Raw genomic sequence first — 17,616 nt, forward strand, 5'->3', positions numbered from 1 at the left:
GCTGTCCCGCCTAACAAACGAAGAGATTGCTTCCAAAACGCTATAAATCCAGAAAAAAGTGTTTTCTTTCCCAAAAAAGGGTTTATATGAAAACTTCTACTTTATGTTTCAAACTGTAATATATCATCATGAGTTTGTAATAACACAAAACTCAAATCTATATTTTGCTTTTAAACATTTATTAAACAATCAAATCTTTTTTCCACCCAAAAAGCTATAAATCCATTTCATCAAAAAACTAATTTTATGTATTTATATATGTATTTCTAATAATATTATTTCGCCGGCTGTCAGTTGATCCGCATGACAAAAGTTTTTCTCTTTAGTATGCGAACAGGAAGTGGCCGGTATTTTCCCTCCAGCTGAGTTTCGGGATTCTGTATGGAAGGCTTCCACTTTTTTCCCATGGAAGAAACGAGGACTGCCTCATCGATACTGTCAAAGTTATTCATTTCACACAGCTAAAACACTCATTTAAAAGACGACTGGACATACTTTCTATCTACTGACAGGGCTCCGCCATGACAGTTGGAAAGCTGGCCTGTGATTGGTTGAATGGAAATGCTGCGTTGTGCTGAAAATCAGGGTGTTTGTAGCAGATTGGGAAAAAAGGGAAGAAGCGGTGCAGGGAAACATGGCGGATAGCGTGTTTTGTTACTAATTGATTACAAAGCTTTAAATAGAGACCCCGTGTGAAACTTATTTTGGTAGCAACTCGTTTTCTTAAACATTGGCGTTTATCGCCCTAACCCTAACCCTAACCCTAATAATGCTGCTCACAGCTCAGTGTCTCAGTGTCTTCACTCTTCAGTCCATCAGTCCAGTCTGACCCTTTGGATGAGATTCTTTGTGTCTGAGTCCTGCCTGCTTTTTGACTGTGGAGCTGTTTATTCCTGTGTTTGGACCTTTTCAACCCTTTGTGGTCTCTCATTGGATTTTGTCTTTTGTCTGCTTTGGTTGTCTCTGTTATGTCCCAGGCTGAGGGGAAACCCACACACAGCATGTCTGCACCTCCCCACTCGTGCCCACTCTCAGATCGGCAGCTACACAGGCTGGTTTCAGTGTTAGGCTGCAGGTCATGAACTCAGAGCTGAGCAGTGCCCCAAACAAACACAAGACACTACAAAACACTAAAGCTCCCTAACAAGAGAAAAAAGGAAAATCAATGACAAAGCTGGAACCTAAACTCCAGTAAACACGAAAGAAATCCAACCGCAGAGGCTGCGCTACAACAGCTCTGATGGACTGATAGAACACTGACTCATGCACAATAACATGAGGAAAGACTGAGTCAAACTTACACTTCCTCAGCCCAGGTTTTAACCACTGCTCTCCACCATGCTCCACCCTGCAGGAAGAAACACAGTCAGAATGATTTTCTAACCAACATGAGTCCAAACTGCTGATCAACATGAAGCAGAGTTCCTCAGTTTGTCAGAGACGCACAAACAGACTGAAACTCATCTGTGTCGACTCCAGAAGAGTCTCTCTTGATCTGCTCTGTGTTTATTCATGTCCTCCATTCTGTGAAATATTGCTCTCTGTCAGTGCTTTACTGTAAAATCCTCTTCATGCAGCAACAGTGCAGGTTTGATCTCAGCATTGTGCATTTATCCAAAGCAGCAAACAAGCCACACTGTCTCTGACTGTTTGTTCCTTTCACTCTATACGCAAACACAAGCCTGGTTCACATGTGTCATGGATGGAAGAGTTTCTGACACACTTCAAATAAATACATTCACTCATTTCTGTGTGTAGTTTTTACAGTGATAATATTGTAGTGTCTCCCTGCTCTCTGTCTCTGACTGAAGGAACTCCTCCTTCTACCATTGTGTTGTTGTCTCCTCAGAAGCTTCACATATGGATTGTTTCAGGAACATTTGTTTGTGGAAATAATTCAGTGGTTCTTACAGCTGAGGACATTAATAAGTAGGGCATCATTTTGTATTTGATCTGCACTAAGTGTGACTGAAAATCAGTCTGTATGTATTTTGATATGAAGAACGTGTATAAAGAAAAGTGAAGTTAACATGATGGACACTTAATGATGGAGGAAGATGAACATCAGGGATCAGTGATTATTTCTTCTCTGCAGTTTCAATCCATCCATCAACAGCTGTGGATATATGAGCTAAACTGACAGACTGAGGAGGACTCATGCTCTGTGGTCTCTGTGTACCTGAGAGTGTCCAGACTACAATCTGGACTGTTGAGTAAAGCAGACAGCAGCTTCACTCCTGAGTCTCCTGGATGATTGTAGCTCAGGTCCAGCTCTCTCAGATAGGAGGGGTTGGAGGTCAGAGCCGAGGCCAGAGAAGCACACCCCTCCTGTGTGATCAGACAGCCTGACAGACTGGAGGTACAAAACATGTCATGAACTCAAGAAGAAAGAAGGAAAATCCAACAGATCTTCAACATGAACATGAAGCAGCATTTAACTGATGATCAAAAAGCTGGATCCTGACCTGAGAGTCTCCAGTCTGCAGTCTGGAGTCTCCAGTCCACGAGACAGCTGCTTCACTCCTGAATCCTGCAGGTCATTGTTATTCAGGTCCAGCTCTCTCAGACTAGAGGACTGGGAGCTGAGAACTGAGGACAGAGCTTCACAGCTTCTCTCTGAGAGGTTACAGCTGCTCAGTCTGAATGAAATGAAATGTGCACATTTAACACTACTGATTTGATAGTAATTGTTAAAGGTAGCGCAGTGTAGATAAAACTATTAAGACTGACCTCAGAGTCTGCAGGCTACACCTCTCCAGAAAACCACCTAGGTGCTCCACATCCTGCAGATTGTTCTCACTGAGGTCCAGATATCTCAGCTGGGAGGGGTTAGCCTTCAGAGCTGAGCCCAGAGGTAGACAGCTGGTCTCTGACAAACCACAGCCACACAACCTAATAAGACAATACAAGATATTAATAGAGCCATTGATACCACTGATAATTTAATAATATGGAATAACATTAAAACACACAGATTACTGTTACTGGGATGGAAGAAAATAATTATTCATTGAATTACTGAGCAACATTTGAACATATGATTAGATCTGATATGTCATCAGAGCAACAGTGACTGAAGATACACGTCTGTGGTCCTTTTCTGTTTGTCAGTCCTGACAGATAATTTAAAAACTGGACCTCAGCCTAATAATAACATTAACTGACCTAAGAACCTGCAGTATGCAGTGAGGACTCTCCAGTCCAGCACATAGCTGCTTCAGTCCTGAATCCTGCAGTTTGTTCCCGTTCATATCGAGCTCTGTCAGATGGGAGGGGTCGGACTTCAGAGCTGAGGCCACAACTTCCCAGTGAGTCTCTGAGAGGTAACAGTCAGAAAGTCTGTGATGACAGAAATATCAGAACATTATGGAAAGGGACACTTTAAGTAGTAGCAGTGATCTCATTTGATCTGACTGTTTGACATGTAACAAAAACTCTGATCATTCTCATCACCTCATTTTGACAGTGTATTTCACTTTATTTCTCTGTTGTAGGTTCTTCCAGCTGATATTGCTGAGAAAGATAAATTCTTCTCTTTTATTCAGAGACTTTCAAGAGTTATTATGTGTTGTGTGACATCCTGATTGAACTGATTGAATGTGTCTAAGAACTAAACCAATAATCTACACTGATTGGTCACATCTGGACTCACCTAAACTTTCTGCAGTTCCTCATAGCTGGAAACAGTCTCAATCGTCCTTCTGTTGTTGTGTTGTACTTCATCAGGTCTAGCTCATCAAGAACCTCCTCTGACATCTGCAGCATGTAGGCCAGAGCTGAGCAGTGGATCTTAGAGAGTCTCTGCTCTGACCTATTCTTTGACTGCAGGAACTCTTGGATCTCCTGATGGACTGAGAGGTCGTTCATCTCCATCAGACAGTGGAAGATGTTGATGCTTCTGTCAGGAGACACTTTACGAGTGCGTTTCTGTTTCAGGTTGTTCATGGCTCTCTGGATGGCCTCTGAATAGTTTTCCGTCTCACCCAGCAGGTCTTCTAAGAGTCTCTGGTTTGACTGCAGAGAGAGGCCATGAAGGAAGCGAACCATCAGGTCCAGGTGGCCAGTTTCACTGTGCAGAGATTTCTCCACGACTCTGTCCAGGATGTCATCCGGAGATAACTCGTCGCCGTCTTCGTGACTGTCGTTGTCACCCCTCAGGAAGTCTAGCAGCTCCTCAGTGTCCCCTTTGATGAAACAGTGTATGAGGTGGAAAGCAGCCAGAAACTCCTGAATGCTCAGGTGAACAAAGCAGAATGTTGTGTCTTTCTGTTTCCTTCTTCGCTCTTCCTTGAAGATCTCTGTGAACACTCCTGAGTACACTGAGGCTTTACTGAAATCGATGCCACACTCTTTCAGATCCTTCTTATAGAAGATTATGTTGCCCTTTTCCAGCTGCTGAAGAGCCAGTTTTGCTAGTGAAAAAATGCACTGACTGGACTCTGGTCCATATTTATCTTTGGTCTGATTTACCTGAAACATCAGAAACTCTGCGTACATCTCAGTCAGGGTCTTGGGCAGGTCTCTGGTTTCCAACATGCCCTCCAGAACTGTAGCAGTGATCCAGCAGAAGACTGGGATGTGGCACATGATGTGGAGGCTTCGTGATGTCTTAATGTGGGAGATGATCCTGCTGGCCTGCTCCTCCTCTCTGAACCTCTTCCTGAAGTACTCCTCCTTCTGTGGGTCAGTGAACCCTCTGACCTCTGTCACCACGTCCACACTCTTGATCTGTTTGGCTGCTGCCGGCCGTGTGGTTATCCATATGCGAGCGGAGCGCAGCAGTTTCCCATTGATGAGGTTTTTCACCAAGATATCGGTGGTGGTGGACTTAGTTACATCAACAGAGTGACAATCGTCAACATGAAGGTCCAGATGAAGGCGGCTCTCATCCAGTCCGTCAAACACAAAGAGAAGCTTGAACTCACTCCTGTCATAGTTGCGGTTTCCTGATGACTGCAGAGCAGTAAAGATGTAATGAAGGGCCTCCTCTTTGATGTCCACAGCCTCTGGGATACATTCATAAATGAGGTTTGCCAAACTGAACTGTTTTCCCATCAGTGGATTCAGCTGACGGAAAGAGAAGGGGAAAATGAGATGCACATCTTGATTGGCTGTTCCCTCAGCCCAGTCTAGAATAAACTTTTGCACCAGGAAGGTCTTTCCAATTCCTGCGACTCCGTTGGTGAGCACTGTTTTTACAGGTCTTTTTTTTCCAGAAGGATGTTGGAACATGTCTCTGGGTTTGACAGATGTCTCAGTGTCTCTGGGCCTCCAGGCTTTCTGGATCTGTTGGACCTCATGCTGTGTGTTGATGTGTATGTCACGGCCAGCTGTGATGTATAGTTCTGTGTAGATATCAACCAGACACTCTTCATCTTCTGCCCAGCCTTCTTGTGCACACAGAAACCTGTCCTGGAAGTGGGATTGGAGTTTCTGTTGGTAATATGTGATGTGGCGTGGCTCCGGTACTGGAACCATCCCGTCTGTCAAAGACAGTGAGTAGGTTAGTGTGTGTACACATACAGACATTGAGCATTAACTTTTAGAGGCAGCCCAGTCTGTTCCTACAAAGCAATACAGATCCATCATTGTCCAAAACACGTCTCTGCTGCAAGTGAAACAACATGGCCGACACAAAAGTGCCACACTGTTCCACACCCATCTGAGCCAGAGCTGTGTTCTCATGAGAAAGAGTAAAAGCTACAATCAGAACATCTCATCAGTGTGAATCAGGTTCCTCAGTCTCACTCTTCCTTTCATTACAGCTTAGTGCCCCCTGCAGTGCAAGCATGGAATCAGCAACAAAGACCTGAAAGTGGCAAACTGTGTCTTCTACACATGTTTGGAATTATAAAAACAAACTTGAGGTGAAAACCAGCAAAACTTTATCTCTGTGCAGGTTGTACTGCTGCTCGTTTGATGTGTCCAATCAAAATGGAGGATGGTTTGTTATGTCACTGATAGTTATAGGACAAAAATCTACTGTATGAAAAAATAGCCCATGTGGGACAGGAAGTTTTCTGTCCACGTAGAGATCTCATAAGCACGACGGTGTATTAGGGCCATTGTAAGAAAAAGAAATACTGACCCGGAAGAGGCGGGGGGCTAATATTCTAAGATAAAAGTAGCAAATTTGCTAGAAAAAAACTCAGAAATGTATGGGAAAACCTCAGATATTCTCTGACATTAGGCTATAAAGTCGCAAATCTGGATAGATGTTGCTTGCTGTCATGGTCGCCGTGGAAAAGCTCATCAAGTTTTACTGTGGCAATGCTGTGAGAAAGAAAACACCGTTGATAACCTTTCCTGCTTCAACCTCCCAACTGTAGTCAGGAAGCACAGAGGACGAGCTACGTTGCTCGTGGTTAAGCCCCACCGTCACACACAGCTGGAGTAAAGGGAGACCAGAGCACTTTCCTGTCCTTGCAGGGCGGCAGCTTTATTCTCTTATTCTTTACGCTGTACATATACTTCTTGTTAATAACTCACCCCTCTCTCAAGCTAAGAACTCTCATCTTCTCTCCCACTCCTACACACATACACTCTCCTGTATCCTGCACACTCACATACACACACCACCACAGGTACACACATGTAAGGAGGTAATAACTTCTTCATTTACTTTTGATCCCATTATTTTCCCTGTATTATGTTGATTGTATGGTTTTTCCATGGGACAGTGGGGTTTTGGCGCCCTCTAGAGGGCCCTTGCAGAGTTGGCAAGGGATACTCCACCCTTGTCACCAGTCTTACATGTGCTGTTCGCGTGGTAAGTCCGAGTCTAATAAGCTCTGCAGAAATTAGCAATTTACTTTGTTGTTTTGCTGTCATAAGTCCACATTCCTATTGTTATATGTTGTTGGAATAATAACCATAAGTTTCCTTTTAATGTTGGTTGCTAAGCGTTGTAAATTAAGCAGTCCGTTTGACAAGCTGTTAGGTGCTAGCTTAAATGCAGTAGCAGTGCTGTCTCGTAGTACAGCGCTATATGCTAACTTTGGGTTTATTTTTCAGTGTGTCACTGTGGAGCTTGTTAGAACTCTGGATACAAGATTTCTGTGTCCAGCCTGACCCTAATAAACGGCCTGTCGAGCCAAGAAAGAAGTTGGTTTTTGATTACACAACGCAGAAGAAAGTATACACCCACTACACACACACGTAGGCTACTCACTGCCATCCTCTTAAGAAGGCATATACCACTCTCATAACACCCTGAACTGAACTAAAGCCCTGAAACAGTTTACATGTACACATAAACCGTATGCATGCATGCAATGAAGATGACGTCTTGGAAACGCAACACGATTCCGTGACCAAGAAAAACGGATATAAATTTCTGAGTTTTTGTTCTCACAAATTTGCTACTTTACTCTCAGAATATTAGCGCCCCCCCCTTTCCAGGTCAGTATTTCTTTTTCTTAAAATGGCCCTAATATGCTGTCGTACATAACAGAGAATGCAGCTTCTCACCTTCAGCATGAGGAGAAGACAAAGTCTGAGTTGAAGGTCCAGGGTTAGTGTTCCTGATGTCATCCAATGTCTGCTGCAGGTCCTTCCTGGGGATCTTCCCTAAAATGTTCCAGGTGACCTGCACTGCATTAGGAATTCCATATGTCTGCTCCATCACAGTCACTGTTTCCAGCCTGTGTTCCTTTTGCAGGTGGCATGTTTTGATGGGTGCGTGGCCCTCTAGGCAGCCGGGCTGCTGCAGAAACCAGTTGAACGTTTGAACTCTTCATCTGTCAGATCTTGCAGAATGTTCAGAAGGTCCTCTGACGTCATCAAAGCTTCCTGGAAAAGTCAGAGGACATCAGCAGCAGCAGTATGTATGAGATGAAGTGACACCATGTCAGATTAGCTTGCAGTGGTAAAACATTCAACAAGAGGCTGTCATTGCACAAAGAGATCTTCAACATGTCAACACAGTGACAGTGGCATAGATGAAGATGTTGACAGGGGTGGACAGCATCAGAGAGACAGCTCAGGTTATTCTGGGGGACAAAGTCAGAGAGGCCAGAGTGAGAGGGTTTGGGAGAAGAATGTTGAGAATGGAGCTGCCAGACAAGAGGAAGACCATGGAGGAGATACTGTGTATGGATGGGCTAAGAGAGGACAGGACGTTAGTTGGGGTGAGAGAAGAGTTTGCTGAGGATAGATGTATGTGGAAACAGAGGATTTGCTGTGGCGACCCCTCATGAGAACAGTGACAGCGCCCCCTGCAGCTACAGACTCCATTGCTGCTGAGAAGGTGCCATGTACAGAAGCTGTGTGGGGAGGGGGGCACGGGGACAGTTAGCTAGTTAGCTACTGTCTGCTAGCATAAGTCCATCATTAATAATGGTCTGATTAACATTATACTAAAGTAAGAATACGGTGCTGGCTGTCAGTCAGTTTTATGATTTAACATACACTGAAAAAATGGGGAATGGGAAAAAGAAAACACAGTGAACTTTACAACAAGGGAACAGTTCTATAGAGAACTGACGTTCAATAAAAAATCATCAGTTACAGGCAGTAAAGATCAATGATGTGATCACACTGATGATTGATCAGATATCGACAGACTCACCTGCTGAATCAGTCCTGACTTCCAGAAGTTTCCACCTTCATGCTGCAGTCTGTAATAAACCATAACTAAACATCTAAACCATAACACAGGGAACTTGATACAAAACTGTGATCATCAGCAGCTCAGTGAACACAAACACACAAAACAACACTGAAGATGAGAACACAATTATAAATAAATCATTTCAAAAATAAAAACACAACCTCCTCTCTGTCCTCACACTGACTCATAGTCCTCTTACCTCTGAGCTTTGGTCCGGCTCTCATGGTCCCCACAGGGTCTTTTAGAGGGAGGGACTCCCTCCTCTCTGTCCTCACACTGACTCATAGCAGAGCTCACACCTTCACACAAACACAGCAACATGACACAGAAACACACAGTCAGCATGTTGTTATTCATGCTTCATGTAGATGCTAACAGGCTAATCATGCTGTTAGCTTAGTATCAGAGCCTCAGACCAGGTTTTGCTCTCAGGCTTTTATTTTGGTGAGTCTGTAAACACACCAACATCTCTGATGCTGTTATTATTGAGGTCACATGCTGTAAGTGGAACAGTGCTCACACACATTCAGAGTTTGCTTCAGAGTTCTGTCACTTCTCTCCATGTGTGAACATGTGAATAAATGAACATGTGTTCATGTGTGTTTCTGTCACAGTGTGAACAGACTGAGTGAAGCACTGAGACCTTCCTCTGTAACAGTCTGTGGACTGTTTTCTATAGAAAGGACAAACACATGAGCAGCTACTGTCTGAGCTCTGAGGACTGACACACTTCTCCTCATGGCAAATATTAGATTCACATATTTATGAACCCTTGAAGAGAAAATGTTTCTTCTGATGAGTTTCAATCATCAATATGGATTCATGAAAAATAAAACATGACAATTGATGCATTTAAATGTTTTAGTTTTAGTAATAAGAGTCATCTGAACTCAATTAAACGAGATGCACCTGAACGCACCATGAACAGTAAACCAACCAAACTTACGTAACGTGGCGCGCGGCTGTTGCACCACAGGTGTGTTAAACCGGAAACAGACTGATCTGATAAAGTCAGAATAAAGCGACCTTTTCTCCGCTTGAAGCTTTGAACGAGTCGATCTGAGTTTCAGAGCAAATGAAGCTGCTGAACTTTACAGAGAGAACGATCAACAGAGACGCTTGTTGTTTGTTCCGCGTTTCAGGGACTTACTACAATAAAGATCCATCAGTTACAGGCAGTAAAGATCAATGAGGTGATCACACTGATGATTGATCAGATATCGACAGACTCACCTGCTGAATCAGTCCTGACTTCCAGAAGTTTCCACCTTCATGTGTGGAGCTGCTGGTTCTGCTGCAGTCTGTCTGACAGGAGCTCAAAAACCAAAGTAAGTCCACAGAAGCCACGCCTTTAAACCAGGACACGTGATTTAAAACATGAAAACATTTTAAGCCACGCCTTTAAAATCACATCTGGTTCAAGTTTATCAGCTTTAACTTTAAGAACTGCAACAAAATAATAACAATGTGTTAAAATCTGTCGCTGTTGTGTATCAACCAGCAAACAGTCATTGAAACGGGCATGTTCAACAACCACCAGTGAAAGAGATCGGCCTGTACGGGGATCGAACCGGCGACCTTGGAGTTCTTAGCGCCACGCTCTAACCAGCTGAGTGACGAACTTCAGTCCTAATAAAAACATTCCCTGACCGGGACAACAGACCTCTCAGGTCATCTGTCTGGATGTGTTTGGATGACAGCAGGGGGCCAAGTTGTTGTTTCACCCTCTGAAACTCTTCAGTAAGATGTTCAGATCAGTGGGTCCAGGCTTCACACTTCCTCCATGTTTCAGTACATTCATATCAGAACATACAAAGACTGCGTGAGCCTCGTTTCTATGAAGTGAAGGTGCACAGAGCCCTTTGCCCACAGATCACTCACTTTTTATGTCGGTAAAGTTACCGCTGTTGGCTCATGTGCGTCATTACGCACAGCTCTCTGTCACTGTGCACACTTTGTTGAGTCCCCTGTTGTGTGACGCTGCAGGAAGGAACAACGATCACATGACGTCAGAAAGCGGCCGCAGGTTATCATGACTGTAAACAGTCACATGATGAAACAACAGAGTGCTGAGGCTGCAGCTCTGAAGTGTGGAGCTGAACTAGAGCTTCTGTTATTCAGCAGTGATCTGCTCATTAACGGTCTGCTGCTCCATGTACAGCAGCCTCCCTGTTGTTGCTCTGTCTGTGTCTGTTTACATGACAACAGCTGTGACACAAACAGAACAGTGATGGACTTTATTCAACCTGCTCAGCGAGAGAAGCAGCGAGCAGCTCTGATAGAAGTCTGTCTGCACCATCATCAGGGTCTGATGCTGCTGCAACAGCCGGACTCTGGGACAAAGTGACGTCAGCAGATGTCGGTTTGTCCTCTGAGTCTCTGAAGCAACATGCGGCTCAGCTGGAAAACAGCTTCTGATGGAGCTCTGATAGTCTGAAGTCCGGCCCCAGCGTCAGCGAGCTCATCGTGAAAGCTGTTCCAAGGAGCGGAGCGGCGTGTCTGCAGCCGCCCTCCAGAAGGCTCTGGCTGCCGGAGGATACGATGTGGACAAGAACAAGTCCCGCGGCAAGAGCCCAGAGCCCCCACTCAGAGAGCTCATCCTCACTGCCCGTTCAAACAGGACCTCTGTGATCATGCTGCTGCACACTGCACAGCTCCACCTGGTTCACTGGGGTTAGTTTGTTAGTGTTAGTTCATGTGTTTACTTATATACTAAAGCAGTAATAAACCTATATTTATTAAGTCAAAGTCAGCTTTATTGTCAAATCTGCTATATGTGCTGGACATACAGAGAATCCAAATTGCGTTACTCTTCACTCCGCAACATATAACATATAACTAAAAACTAAAGATAAATGTAAAAAAATGTACCTAAAATGAGGCACACACAAAATACAAGGCACAAAGTGAAGGCACAATGCAGTGAGAGTGCAAAAGATGTATAGTGCAAGACATAATGTGTTGCAGTTGGCATAATGTGAACAGTCCAGGAATAGTTTAAGACTTAAACTATTAGACACGCCCACGTTACATCTGTATCGCACCAACACGGCCACCAGTTAATTCGGGCACCAGTTGATCCGACACACCTGTGCCGCTCTCTTGGTCCATCATTTTACTGTTGAAAAAAATAGGCCCGCAAAGCATCTTGGGATATGTAAGGCCACGAAGGATGGTAGCGATGCATCCTCCGAATTCTGGCAAAAGGAGGACGCATTTGAAGGACCCTTAGAATTTTGGCGAATTGGGACAGCCTTCGTGCAGCCTAGATGATGAAGATGATGGAGGAGAGTCTCCAGGTCCACACTGCACAGAAAGACCCCTGATGGACTGTCGGTTCTGGTCTTGTTTACGATGAACAATGCAGAGTGCAACTCTGACAAGAAGAATACCTAGAACAACTCCTGCTGCTATCAGTCCAACAGTGTCTGCTGTCTGTCCTGGGTCTGCTGGTGGACTCAGAGCTGGACTCAGAGCTGGTCTGTCAGTGTGTGTCTGAGCAGCAGCTGCTGTAAAGGACAAAAATGTGAGTTGAGACTTGTTGATGTTTAAATGAACATGTGGACTGTTTGAATTGAACCTGATGCTGTCTGTCTGTATATTATATGTTACAGTTAGAAGAACAGAAATCAGACAGTTCTCAGCAGACAGCAGCTTTAACTTACTCACCAGAGACTGTGAGCTCACAGCTGGAAGAACCAGGACCAGAAGCTGTCCTCACATCACACACATACAGACCAGAGTCTTCAGTCCTGAGTCTGGACAGATGAAGTCTGATTCGTCCTTCTCTGAGGGCGTCTGTGTCACTCTGGACTCTTCCTGAAAAACCTTCATCCACAGACTCTGAGAGCTCAACACCAGCATGGACCTGATACAGGACTGATTCTTTCTGTCTGGTTATTTGAACACAGTAGACATTAATCTCCTCAGTCTTAGTCTGAGTGTCTGTGGGGAACGTCCACTCCAGTGTGATGTGGTGGTTCTCCTCTGCCTGATAGGAGCTCTGTGTCTCCTTCACTTCAAGTGCTGCTGCTGAGGAGGTGAGGATGAGGAGCAGCAGGATCATCTTCTCTCTGTGAGAGGACACAGAGGTGAAGAGTCATCAGGTTCAGTCAGTACGGCTACAACAACATCAATCTACAGTCTGACTGAAACTCACAGTCACACTCTGTGTCAGCTTTTACAGTCTGCACTGCTGCACACACACACCTCTGTCAGCAGGTGGCGCTGAAGGACAGTTACATGCTACGACTCTTATAAATGTAAACATCATAAATGTTCATGTTCAGAACAGACAGCAGCTCACATCAGGTCTGAAACATTCACTGGATTTACTTTGTTTCACTGTTACAACACACAGAGCTGCTGCAAGTGAATCTAAACCTGACCTCCTGTGTGCTGACACAACAACACTGCCATTATTTATAGAACACACCTCTGTGTGTAAATTGAAAGCAGTAACTTCAGCTGATCAGACAGAAGCACAAAGATCACAGTCTACCAATGATACAGCACAGCTGTCACTCAAAGTGGTCATGTTCATAATTATACATCCATGTAAAGCCTGACACATCAAAAACTAGCTAGAAAATTCTATTTTTTTGGAACTGAGATGTTTATTAAACCTTTTATATATATATAAATTATATAAATAATTATACAGCTTAAGTCCTGATATAAATGAAACAATAATAAAAGGAAGGAAGAAACTTTTCAACAGAAAGCAGAATATTGATTTGAACCAGTAAACCTGTTTGTTTGTCAGAATCAGAATCGTGTTTATTGCCATGTAAGTGAAGGGGATTCACATTACTAGGAATTTGCCTTAGTGATTGGTGCATACAAAGAACATATAATAATTAACATGCAATAAGATAGAACTAAGATAAAATTAAGGTAAATAGACTAAAGTAAGGCTAAACTGACATGACATAACAGACATAATGAACAGAACATAAAATGAGTGGCGGATGTAATGGTAAACATAGACCCTTATATGAACGAGTGGAACAGTGTAATAATGTCATAATGTAACAGGTACCACATGGGTCGGTGAGGTGGTACTAGTGTACAAGTAGTGCAAGATGAAGTAAACAGTGCAAATAGTCATCATCGTGCAGTGAATATACTAAAGTGACCTTGTGAAGTGACAGTGCAGAGCAGTGCATTAATTACAGTTCAACAGTCCAACAGCAAAGGGGACACTGTGTCAGCTTTTACAGTCTGCACTGCCGCACACACACACCTCTGCCGGCAGGTGGCGCTGAAGGACACATTCAGTCTGAACTTAGTGTGACAGTGTGGGACACTTCACATTCATTTAGAAGCTGTGGCAGCAGGTCTGTCTTCTGAAGAGTTGTTGGGCTCTTTCTTTGTTGTAGTCACAGCAAACACCATGTAAAGCTCACAAAGAATGTAATGATCGACCTCGACCACTTTCCAACTAACAAATAAATAAATAAATAAATAGAAGCACACACAGAACTTTAGAGGAAGAACAGATGCAGTCCAACAACACAGTTCTTCCTCCAAAACACAGCGCAGGTTTTACAAACTAATGACACAGAAAACAAATGAGATATTCAATCAATATATTTGATGGTGCTCACACTAAGCTTGTGTTTTTAAAGTCCTCAGACTGAGCTGTGACGATGTGCCTTTGTACTCACAGCCCTTCCCTGGATCCGCTTCATTGAGAGCATCTGCAGCTTCTCACTTCACTTGAATCCTCCAGATATATACAGCGTGGACTGAACACATGTTTAGTTGATTTCTGTGGGCAGGGTGCTCCGGGCTGCCGGACATTCTGAGGAAACCAAATGACCCAAAATACCTCCGACAGCGTCACATGCTGTGTGGGAAATGTGAAAAATGTCTGTAGCCCCAGTCACTGCCCCCAGAGCTCACTGATTGGACATGAAAATAGATCTCAGAGTTCCCCTCTGCTCTGGTCCTGCTCTGGTTCTGCTCTGGTTCTGCTCTGCCACTCCCACCAGCAGCAGAGTGCTGTAACAGATCCAGCAGAAACTAACAACAACACTCTTTACTGACCCCTGTCCAGATCAGTGAGACAGAGTGAGACAGCTGTCCTCTGCTCCTTCTTTGTCCTCCTGTCTCAGCCTGTGTTTGTAATAAAGCTGAAGACCTTTGAGCAGCTGTACACTTAGCTTAGCATTAGCTTTAGGTTTGGCAGCTGTATTGATGACCTGTATTGATCATCTGATTTGAGTGAGTGCAGAACATAGAGACATTAACAACAAACTGCTGCTGTCAGTGCAATGCTGAGTCCTGTCCATCCTTGTGGGACACACTGAGGGTCCCATATGGGCTCTAGAATTTCTCACTAAGAATTCGGACAGCAGTACAACCTGGTGGAGGCTCTATATAGGGCCATATACAGTGATTAGGGAGTGATCTCAGACTCAGCCCATAGCTTCCCTGCACGCCGGTGTGGAGCCAGCTGTGCACCGGCCTCGCTCCACCGACCAGAACCAAGCTCTCCAACCAGGTTTGTTCCTCCGTCCTGAATGCATGTCTGAGCCTTTACCCATCCTGCAGTCATGTGCTGCAATACCTGAAGGACTGGATCCTTCTCCCACAGCTCTGGGGCTCCCAGCAGTGGTGCAGCAGTTACTGCAGTGTATTCTGGCATGAGCAGCATCCAGCATGACGCGGCCCCCTGAACATTCAGTGAGTGTCTTCTTTCACTGACCGGAGCCATGCGCCCCCTGTTACATGACGAATCAAATGTCGTCCATGCAGTGGTGATTCCAGAGCCTCTGGGCACCCTAGGGGCCAAACCTGCAGACCTGAACGGGTTTGATGCTTGTTATGCTTTCTGTCTGTTCATGCTTCAGGAGGATGTGAGGACGCTCATTATGAGAAATATCAGAATAGCATCATTAACCCCTACATCCCCAGAAAACAATCAAGTCACATGACCTTGACGTCAGCAGTTTGTTTCTTAGTGTGGCACAGACGTGTCAGTGACTGAGGCTGCTACAACTACACACTGAGTCCATGAGAAACAGCAGAACCAAATCATCACTCATACCAACTCAGAGTCTTTATTAAGCAGAGTGGCACTTGTGGCGTGCATGACACTGAGACGAGGCACACCAGATGCCATGCATACTAAGTGTGAGTCCACGTTATAAAGACCCACACTTGTGTGCAAGTCTTTATCATCAGGTCTCTGAAACATTCACTGGATTTACTTTGTTGGTTCACTGTTTCACAACAACACTCACAGAGAGAGAGAGAGAGAGAGAGAGAGAGAGAGAGAGAGAGAGCTGCTGAAAGTGAAACTATTGTGGATGATTCCAGGAACTCTGCAGCCATTTTGTTTGTGCATCTGTACTGAACCTCCATGAGAGACCCCCAAACATCTGCTGCTGCCAGCAATGAGCTCAGATCATAGGTGCAGTCAGGGAGGAGCCTGAAGACAGAGCAGCATCCTGGCTGTGAACACGTGACACACAATAAACTGTCACCAGTCTGAACAGAACTGTGGGTCAATAGAAACAAAGCAGCAGTTCAGTGTGTGAAGAACAGAGAGGAGCTGCAGACTGTGGCAGCTCTTTACAGTCACACAGCAGCAGTCTGCTGCAGTGACCTCTGACCTCCTGCTCTCATCATGTTCTCCTCTGAACCCACACAGCAGCTCATCCATTTCCTGTCAGCAGGTGGCGCCAGAGAGTCGTTTCATGAGAACAGAAGAAGCTCTGGAGCATGTTTGAGGACACGGACACTGAACAGTTAATTACAGTCTTTATTAGAGCACAGCAGCATGCTGATTCAGCAGGTTCACAGCCTGAAAGAGTTAAAGGATGAGGAGGAGGAGGATGAAGAGACTGAAACACACAGAGAGGTCAGACTCTATGATCATGATGTGGTCTTGTTCCTGAAGTTAATGACATCAGTTATCTCCTCTTGCATTACAAGAATAACACACTACATGTCAACACTTACTGTGCTGAACTTCTTACAGTGTAAATACTGTTGTATGACAGGGGTTAAATAAAGTATAAAAGATTTTCAGTTCTTCATGTAAGAAAATAAAAGTGCAACAGATACTTTGAACTCCACCATCTTGTCTGAATGGTGAGTCCCTCATCAGCATGTAGTGTGTGAAATGTGCAGTGGAGACTGACAACAGCAACACAACACAGTACCTGAGTGGACAAGCTTAACATCAGTGTGTAACCCTTCATGTGCTGTTGATGTCATTTCATATTAATTACTCAGTTAGTATCTTAATTTCACCAGAAGCAGCATTGTATGTGGTGGGTTGTTGTTCTGAGACACAAGACTTCAGATTCTCTCTAAAAACAAAAAATGAAACTACAAAGACCATCAGGAGAACTCCTAGTGTCAGTACAATGATGAGGACTGTCTGTCCTCCTCGGTCTGCTGGTGGACTCAGATCTGGACTCAGAGCTGGTCTGTCAGTGTGTGTCTGAGCAGCAGCAGCTGTAAAGGACAAAAATGTGAGTTGAGACTTGTTGATGTTTAAATGAACATGTGGACTGTTTGAATTGAACCTGATGCTGTCTGTCTGTACAGAATATTATATGTTACAGTTAGAAGAACAGAAATCAGACAGTTCTCAGCAGACAGCAGCTTTAACTTACTCACCAGAGACTGTGAGCTCACAGCTGGAAGAACCAGAACCAGAAGCTGTCCTCACATCACACACATACAGACCAGAGTCTTCAGTCCTGAGTCTGGACAGATGAAGTCTGATTCGTCCTTCTCTGAGGGCGTCTGTGTCACTCTGGACTCTTCCTGAAAAACCTTCATCCACAGACTCTGAGAGCTCAACACCAGCATGGACCTGATACAGGACTGATTCTTTCTGTCTGGTTAAATGATCACAGTAGACATAAATGTCCTCAGTCTTAGTCTGAGTGTCTGTGGGGAACGTCCACTCCAGTGTGATGTTGTGGTTCTCCTCCGCCTGATAGGAGCTCTGTGTCTCCTTCACTTCAAGTGCTGCTGCAGAG

General features: G+C 44.5%; 2 long non-coding RNA genes across 2 annotated transcripts; both read right to left on the reverse strand.

Moving 5' to 3' along the window:
- Nucleotides 1-5,437: 5,437 nt before the first annotated feature.
- LOC114435383 (uncharacterized) lies at nucleotides 5,438-9,903 on the reverse strand. The gene is made up of 3 exons (XR_003670583.1): nucleotides 9,845-9,903; nucleotides 7,471-7,791; nucleotides 5,438-5,483 (listed from the first exon to the last, which is right to left on the reverse strand). It is a non-coding gene; the product is annotated as an uncharacterized LOC114435383 (long non-coding RNA).
- A 2,486-nt stretch (nucleotides 9,904-12,389) lies between these two features.
- LOC114435385 (uncharacterized) lies at nucleotides 12,390-14,494 on the reverse strand. The gene is made up of 3 exons (XR_003670585.1): nucleotides 14,221-14,494; nucleotides 13,857-14,054; nucleotides 12,390-12,684 (listed from the first exon to the last, which is right to left on the reverse strand). It is a non-coding gene; the product is annotated as an uncharacterized LOC114435385 (long non-coding RNA).
- Between the last annotated feature and the right edge of the window lie 3,122 nt (nucleotides 14,495-17,616).

The sequence above is a fragment of the Parambassis ranga genome, chromosome 5 (assembly GCF_900634625.1).
Source record: "Parambassis ranga chromosome 5, fParRan2.1, whole genome shotgun sequence".
In the NCBI taxonomy this organism is placed as follows: Eukaryota; Metazoa; Chordata; class Actinopteri; family Ambassidae; genus Parambassis; species Parambassis ranga.